This window comes from Mytilus edulis, chromosome 7 (genome assembly GCF_963676685.1).
Source record: "Mytilus edulis chromosome 7, xbMytEdul2.2, whole genome shotgun sequence".
Classification (NCBI taxonomy): domain Eukaryota; kingdom Metazoa; phylum Mollusca; class Bivalvia; order Mytilida; family Mytilidae; genus Mytilus; species Mytilus edulis.
The window spans coordinates 65,671,096-65,680,312 of NC_092350.1; positions in this window are offsets into that span (position 1 = coordinate 65,671,096).

Here is a 9,217-nt window from a genome sequence, read left to right on the forward strand (position 1 = left end):
ATTTTAAATGGATGAACGTTTATCTTTTAATTCTATACTGTAAGAATAGAGCTGCATAACATTGTTGAACTATCCGCTAAAGTATATGTAGTATGTATTCGTATTTCAAATGAAATACAAAACGAAACGTGTATGAACTGATAAACAAAATATCAAGAAATTAAGGATGACTAAATGCATGTACAAGAAGAAACTCACCTTTTTATCAATACATTTAAATGATTTAATGAATAAACACTATTTTTTAAAACTGTTTGTTTCTATTTACATAGATATAGGAAGAAGTGGTGTGAGTGTCAATGAGACAACTCTCCATTCAAAAACATTTATAAAAGAAAACCATGATTATAGATCAATGTACAGCCTTCAACACAGAGCCTTGGCCCAAGCTGAACAACAAGCTATATAAAGGATCCCCAAATTACTATGTAAAACCATGCAAACGGGAAAACCAACGGTTTGATATTTACAATATATAATTTGCGTTCGTTTTTCAACCGAGAATAGCAAAACCTCATGAAGTATATCGTTGGAGTTTATAAACTACATTTAATCATCCCCTGTGCCATGTTTCAATGACATTTCTCCTTATTATCAAAACGACCACGCTTTAGCCTAGATTGTTCTAAAATTTGTGACTAGACACTGCATTACAATATAAACTACATGAAATAGGCGATTAACATAAAACAAGTACAGCAATATCTGAAAGGAGACTGATGTAGTTAAGGTATCCAATACAGTGAAAGAAGATCGATGTTCGATAAAATATATTAGTTCCGCATAGTTAGTCACCAAACCTTACACTGTTTAATGAGAGAGCATCATCTTTATCATGTTTATAGCGGAACATGAGGTTAATGCAAACTTTAATGCATTCTTTCTTAGATGCTCCTTTATTAGTTCGGACTTAAAATATGGTTAAAATAAGTCAGTAAGTAGAGGAGCAAAGTCAGTATCAATTGGAACGCAGGTGTTTGTTGAAAAACACATCCTCGAAACATAACAAATTACTGTTAATCAAGATAATGTCAGTTTCATATGCAGCTTGTTTTTCTTTGAAGCAAAATGTAATTTTTCAAAGAACAATCTATCCTAGACAAACACAAGATATTTGCATCTACGTTTACTGACGTTTTTGTTTTATGAATTAATCATGTTAAAGTAAAATAATTTCTTTCAATTTGTCTTTTATTTTGGGATGATGATAACTTGACGTGTACAAAATATCATAATACTAGAACTATTGAAAGAGGAAAAAGTCTTACATTGTGCGCACTCTAACATTCTGTTGAATTTAAAGTATCAACATGTGATTCACACCGCTCGTAAATCATTGAATATACACCTGTTTTAATGTATGTGAACACAACTGTAATACTAAACATCTTTGGTCATTTACGAGGCATTTAAATGCAGACCTTCTATTTTGAAGAAAGAAGTTGAATTTGATTTCCATACATGCTGCAATATAAAATTTTTGCTTAAAGATTTGGGAGCAAAATTTGTATACATGCATGTATTTTAAACCATTCAAAAAACATGACGACCTATGCAGCAACAAGTTTTCTTAAAATACTGGATTTCCCAATAAATCGGTCAAGGCTTTCACACAATAGCGCTGAAATCTGTCCAAACAGATAGAAAACACAATTTTTAAACGAGTTAAATACGAACCCCTTTTCTAATATATGATGTAACCTCTTCGAGTATTTAATAGCCATTGTCATAGTAAAACTTATAATGAATTCATGATGAGTATGTCTACATAAATAAGTGACTGTACAATTGTTTGCAATTTAACTGTCCAATCGCTAAAAAGAATGAAGCTCGTAATAACGAACATACAGGCAAATTTAAACGAGATTAGTTAAGTTTATGTATGTCGGTCTTGTTTAATAGAAAACTGATATAGAATGTAAAAACGAAGAAAAGAAAAGTCAGAATCATGTAGAGAACTAGTCATTACCCTTTGATAGCTGACTATGCGGTATGGGCTTTGCTTATTATAGTTGGCTGCACGGTTGTTATTTTCTATGTCATTTGGTCTCTTGTGGAGAGTTTTTTCATGGCAACCATGTCACATCTTCTTTTTTGATATCAAACACTTGCTACTAAGAATCTTTTGTTTTTAAGTGATTATTTAGAGTGAAACTTACATGTTTAATAACAATGACTTTTTCTTGAATATATTCAAATAGTTTGTGAATATTGTACATATTTTTAAATGCCTATTACTTTTTGTGTTAGTGAATTGAGATTCTGTTTTTACTCTGTTTGTTTTTTAAGAGGGGATGAATACATGAGAAACTAAACAAGCAGCAGCAAATAACATATTTTCGTTTTATTATAGACAAATGCAAGGGTACAGGAAAAATAGATGCATTGAATGAAGTCAGTTGATGGTCAAGCAAACTACGAATTCTGAAATCAACATTTGACTTCTACCTCATTTTGTCTGGAGTGGAGAGTTCTCTCATTGGCAATAATACAATATCTTTTTCTAAAATTTAATAAAATTGTATGTATTAATATAGACAATTACTTACCAAACACCGCCAACTATTTGAAGTTTTTGGGTCTATTCAAAATGGAAAACTTCCAGTAATTATAAACTGTTAACGAGAGAAAGACAAGTTGATATTGATGTTTTAAATATCAACTTGTACATGCAGATACTGTCGATTTATTATTATTCGTTGAGTACCAATTTTCGTGGGTGTCGTGGTACAGGCAAACCACGAATTCAAATATTCAACGAATAACATATTCATAATAGGTTTTGTATGAAGAGATTGGAAAAACCACGAAATCAAATATCCACGGATATGTAAGTTTTCAGTAATCGACGAAAATTGATTCCCATGAAAATAAATGAATCCACAGTACATTTTTTGTTCGAATGATTGGTTAATAAATCGTGTGTTTATCGTTTGATGTTCATTTACAAATAGTAAAAGGTCACATGTTTAAACGCTCATATGATTGTTTCATTTATTAAATCCTGCGTAGTACTTGACTGAAATACAATATTAATGTTGTTATCTTCATAGCTCACAAGCTGTGCGAAGAATGACATTTAGACTTGGCTGGATATTTTGTCTCCGAATCATCAAAATGCTTTATAATATAATTCAGCGATAATCCAGAAGCAATATGCTTGTTTTAATCACAGGACGACGTGGGTTTGGTTTTTTCAGCTGGAAATTGGCATTCGCTCCGGTTCTCTACTAAGCATGTGGCTAAGTATCGATGAAGTTTTTACCAGTAACCAAGCAACAATACAAGGTCGGCTTTACATGTCGGTTATGTTGATCCCGACAATACATGTTGTACTTAGTATGATATATAATACACTAATCACTGTATTCACTGAGTCAAATAATCTCAATCATCCCACTGGATATTCTCTAATGGTTGCGTATATTTTTTGTACATTGATTTACCGGTATATAACGCTACTTTCTGCACCATTAGCTCGATCGGTGTTGTCAGTGTTTATTGGCAGAAGAAGCTGGACTGCCACAGAAAACCACTGACCTATGGTAGAAAAATAAACAGTCCTAGTCAATTAAGATTGGAATCGAATACACCTGCAACATTTTCAAACTGACAGCGTCAATGATCACTTGCCGGTGATACATTTGTTGGACTACTTAGACCAAACGGTCATCGAGCTCCTTTTATTTTTTTTTTATTTGGCCAGAAAATTGATATGTTATTTCTGAAAATTATTTAGATGTATCGATTTTAATAACAAAAATTAAACATGGTGCATTTTCTTATTACACTTACATGTTCTCGTAGTAAAATAAATATGTGCAATTGGAAATGAAAAACTAATCCGTCAGCATCAGCAGCAGTTAAAAAACACCTTGTATTTTAAGGCCGTATTGCTAATAAAAAGCATGATACCTGAATTACAATTTTGTATGCCAGACACACTTTTTGTTTACAAAAGACTAATCACTCGAATCAAAAAAGCGAAAGAGGCCAAATTAAAATAAAATTAAAAAAAAAATTGATGACCCAAAATTTCTATAGGTTTTGCAACATACAGCCAAGGTAATCTTTTCCTGTGGTAGACAATCCCTTTTTTTTCGACCAATTAAAAATCAATTTATAATTATGATTTGTCAACGTGTTAAGCATGTTCAAATCAACACAGAAGTGCTGACTATAGGATATCGGATGAGATATTTTTTTTCATTTTAATTCTATTTCATGAAAAAGAAGCTAGAATACATATTTTATTGCGATAACAAAATTAATAACTTGAATAAATGGATGTAAGTTGTGCTCACCCATCCAGAAAACAGGAAACACAGGATATCAAAAAGAAAGAATGGTTGAGCCGCCGACTTATTGTGTTCACATTCTTTGTCATCATAATAAGTTCCATTGTTATCAATGTAGAAATGTTTACTCATATTAACATTATCAATGATGGAAACAGCAATACCCAGTATTGCACATAGTATACCAATGCCTATGTGCAATTCACCAAACGCTCTCAGTGTCTTCATATGATAGTCTCTATTGACTCCGTTGTCTTTATTCTGTACATTCATTATCAGTTGATTTATGATAGTGTTGCTGAAAAATCTTTACATCTATCAATAAACGCAAGTACAAAAACCCAGAAATATGACAAGGAAAAGTATTGAAAAATCATCAAGAATCAGACTTGTTAAAATTGATAATGCGTGAATTCAGATTACGGCCAAGGAAAAATGTATGGACATCTTTTAAATGAGATATATAATATGAATGGTTTTAAAATAAATTTTGAACTTGTATGCATTGTTAAGAGTTAAAATGACCTTTATTTGCAGTTATTTATAATAGTAATATATCATCCGTTGGAGGAAATGTCCCTAAAAAAAAACACTTTTAACGAGGTTAATACAAGGGTGCTACTACCACAAAAAAGCTGAAAGGTTGACAATTTACTGTGAAGTTTTAAAATAATTTGATCTTTTTGCTTCAACATAGTATTTTATATACTAGTATATAGAGTTATTATTTAAAGAAGGCGTATAATTTTCTTCTTTATGAAACTGATAACAAAAGGATCGTATCAACAAACATGTAAATATATCAAACGCTTTTAACGATAAAACAGTTAAAGGTCACACTTGTAAACAACCATATTTGTTTTACCGACAGGAGAATTTATATTAATAATCTGAAACTATTGCGTTATAATTTTCTTATTCAATTGAATTCGGAAAAAAATAAAATTATTGTCTAGAACTATTTAGATATTTTTTTCACAATGCAGGTCATGACCACTTCATTTTTTTAGCGACAGGTGTTATTGGCTTACATATATAGCTGCAATTAAAATGAAGAATGGAAATCGGGAATAAGTCAAAGAGACAACAATCCAACCAAGGAGCAGATAGCAGCAAAAGATTAAAAATGGGCCTTCAACGCAGCCTACCCGGAAGTGGTCCTCTGCTGGCCCCTAAATAAAATTGAGGACTGATTTAGTGAAAATGGAATCAAACTTAACTGTAAAACATATAATTTTTATATTATATTGAGTTATGGGTATGTCAAAGAACGTGTCTTTTGTACAAAACAGTTCCTCGGAAGGTACATAGACCTTGTTGATAAATATTTCGTATTAAATTACAAATGATACACGATGGTCTTGAAGTATAGATTCTGCGTACTGACGTTGTTTATCATCTAAAGACGTGTTATAGTGTTCTTTTATTTGTTTTTTATTAATATTTTTTTTACTATTTTTTTTCGTGATATCCATATAACTTGGCTCTGTACTTATACATCCCTATAAACTAGGTTCAATCCACCATTTTTACATTGGAAAATGCCTGTACCAAGTTAGGAATTGGTTAGCAATTGGTTTGATGTGTTTGAGCTTTTGATCTTGCTATTTCATTAGAGACTCCGTTTTGAACTCTCCTCGGAGTTCAGTATTTTTATGATTTAACTTTTTATACACATTAAGCTACACCAATCTAAAGATTGCCTCCCCCACCCTTTCCCGTTTTTTTATGTGAGGTTTTCTGACGAAACGAACGTGTGGTGAACCCACTGATAAGTCCAGTATATCTACAGAAAAGGAAATATTATGACATGGTCATGTAGTTTTAGCGCACTTTTGTCTGAAATACTGACGAACAGGTCTTAAATATGATCATTAATTTTGCACTCGATTTTTAAGTTACTTTCAAAAATTTTGAAGCGCATTTACGACTGCAACCTTTACCTATATATTTATTGATCATACGTTGCTAAGTCTTCAATTAAAGGAGATTAACGCAGGACACACCTAGCGTATTTATTCGAATAGGAACATGAAATACCGACTTATTTTCGCGTATACTTTATTTCGCGTTCATCCCTTTCTAGCCCTTTTGCGATTCTCAAATTTACTAAAAAAAATCCATGTTTTACATATTCACGACGATATATATTCACGATATTTTTTCTACTCGAGAAAATCGCGAAAGCAAATCGCTGGCGAAAATGTGTTGGTTTACAGTAACACTCAATACGGCTGTTTAAAAAGTCTTACCTGAAGAGGACAGATTATCTTTCTAATTGGTTTACTAACTGAAGATGTGTGATTGCATTTCGAAATACATTGATCTTTACTTTGTTATCTAACCGGGGTTTTACAGTGCAATACTGTTATATAAAGGGGTGTATTTGATAATTGTCAATATCCTGGTTCAATAAGAATAATGGGAGAAATGCAAATAGATCGATTTTCATTATCAGAAGTCGATTAAATATTCTGGAAAGGGGGATTAAGAATTTGTTTTTGACGGTATATAAACTTCACCCGTTATTTGTTTTGCTTTTTGAATACTTTGATGAACAGTTATTTCCTGTACTTTGGACCAAGCAATGTTAAAATATTTTTTAGAGTTAAGGTAATAGTAATGAGAACAAAACTGTATAGATCGGAGTATCGTAAGTTTGTGAAAGCAAAGCTTGGATAGATTATCTGAATTTCATCAATTTCTTATGTCATGCGTAATTTGTCCTGATTGAAATATTTGACATCGACAATTTATTAAACCTGACCATAGGAATATAATTTGGTATTAAATCTTATATTCAGAGATTGTATTTATTGTAACTATTTAAGGAATTACTGTAACATTTTTTTTGTCTATGAAGAAATAACATAAAAAATTTGGTGCACACTGAAAAACGCGCGTTGCGAGTTATTTAACAGTGTGCTCCACATGTTTTATTTTATTTCGAATCGACAGAAAAAATATTACAGTTATTTCTTATAATTTAATTCTAAATTCCATTTCAAACCGTAGAAAACCATGAAAAACGTTGATGACGTCACGGTCACATGACTAAATTATGTCTATGGGCTGATAAGAAAATAACGTCAGCCAATCAGAAGACGGGTTACATCCAAAATTAAATTATTTACTTTTAAACTTAAGATCTGCATTCTACGGAAAGTCTAAACTAATCTGTTGTAAAAATGTTCAGAGATCTGCTTTAAATGGAATTAATTTAGAACTTTCCAAATAAGATAGATAGTATTATTAATAAGCAGTTATGATAGTTATATAATCATGATAATAGAACAATTCTAAGAGAGTGCTGTTTTAGCACTACCATGGACATACTGTCAGTTCGCTTTTGAAAAAAAAGTTGCTCTAGTTTTTTTTTCCCACTTAACGTTTCGATACAATAATTGAAGTTTGCATTCAACATTTACATTCAGTTGAGAAGACATGAAATATTGATATGAATGAACGGAAAATATTCGTCTCTATTATATACTACGTTCTAAAAGGAACACAACTAATATGTTCAAATACTCATCTGTCCGTTATTATTTGATGATTTTACGTTTTTTGTATTTCAAGAATGCATTTGGGTTTTTATCAGTCCCGAATATTTTGGTAGGTCAAAATATGGCGCGGAACCCAGTGCAGAAACAAAAAATTTGCAAAAGGCAATTTTTTAATGAAATCAATTGCTAGAAGAAATAAGAATGTTTGACAATGCCTTCCAAAATGCAACTTTTAGTTTTATGGTTAAAAATTTAGATTTTGTGGAAAGCTCCGAAAAAAAAATGGTTTAGTGTAAGGGTGACTTCTTGGTGCCTGTAAATATGTTAAGCACCTTCTGTATCTGGCTGTCTCAAGTAACGAGCCTATATTTTGGTTGTGTTTATGTGTTGCTAGATATCATATTTATATTTCGTAAATTGTTGTATACATAGTTCATGCAATAGTTGTCTCGTATGGATTCGATCATATCTGGAACTTTTATAGCTTTCTATGGCGTATGGATTTACCTCATTTCTTAATGCCAAACAGTAACCTACAGTTGCTAATATTTACGTAACGTTATAGCTGATGGTAGTGTATTTCATTGGCAATTCAATTCCATATTCTTATTCATAATTTTTTTTCCAGATTTTGTTTTACATATTATAATTGCAGTTTAGCTGTTTTATTTCTATCGGTGCTTAAGGATGTACTGTGGTGGGCTTAGGTAAAATTAAAATCAAAATATGCTAAAAATATTGATAGGTCATGGAGCTCCTTTTCGAGATAGTTGACTAAAATATGGCAGGAAAAGGCTGACTCGGACTTTTACCTTATAAACGCATTGGTATAATTTGGGTCTCAAATCAAAAGAAAGATGTTAAATAATAAATAGGTGTTATGGGGCAAATTCTTTACCTTGTATCGTATGTAAAACACTGAGAAGTCTGAACATTTGACAATAATTCAAAAACATCACCTTAGTACATCCTAAAATTATTAATCAAGATACGTAAACCGAACTACTGACTTGAGTAACCAAAGTGACTAAAGATGGAATATAAAAGCAAAATCCATTGATATCCCTATGTGCTTGCTGAACAAATTTTGTATCAAAATACATTGAAATATTTGAGCAAAATGAAACGTGATTATTTTTGTGGGTTAGTCGTTTCATTTAAACAATAGACGAATGTTTATTGTTAGGAAAACAAAATTCCGAAAACAAAATCTGACTATAATAAAATGAATAACAGAAAACTTGATAAATGAAAGAAAAGCGAATGATACTAGAGGGACAACCAAAATAATAGATCGAAAATAATCTGACAACGCCATGGCTAAAAAATAAATAGACAAACAGACAAATATTATACACAAGACACAACATAAACAACTAACGACTTAGTCAACACGAACCCCGCCAAAAACTG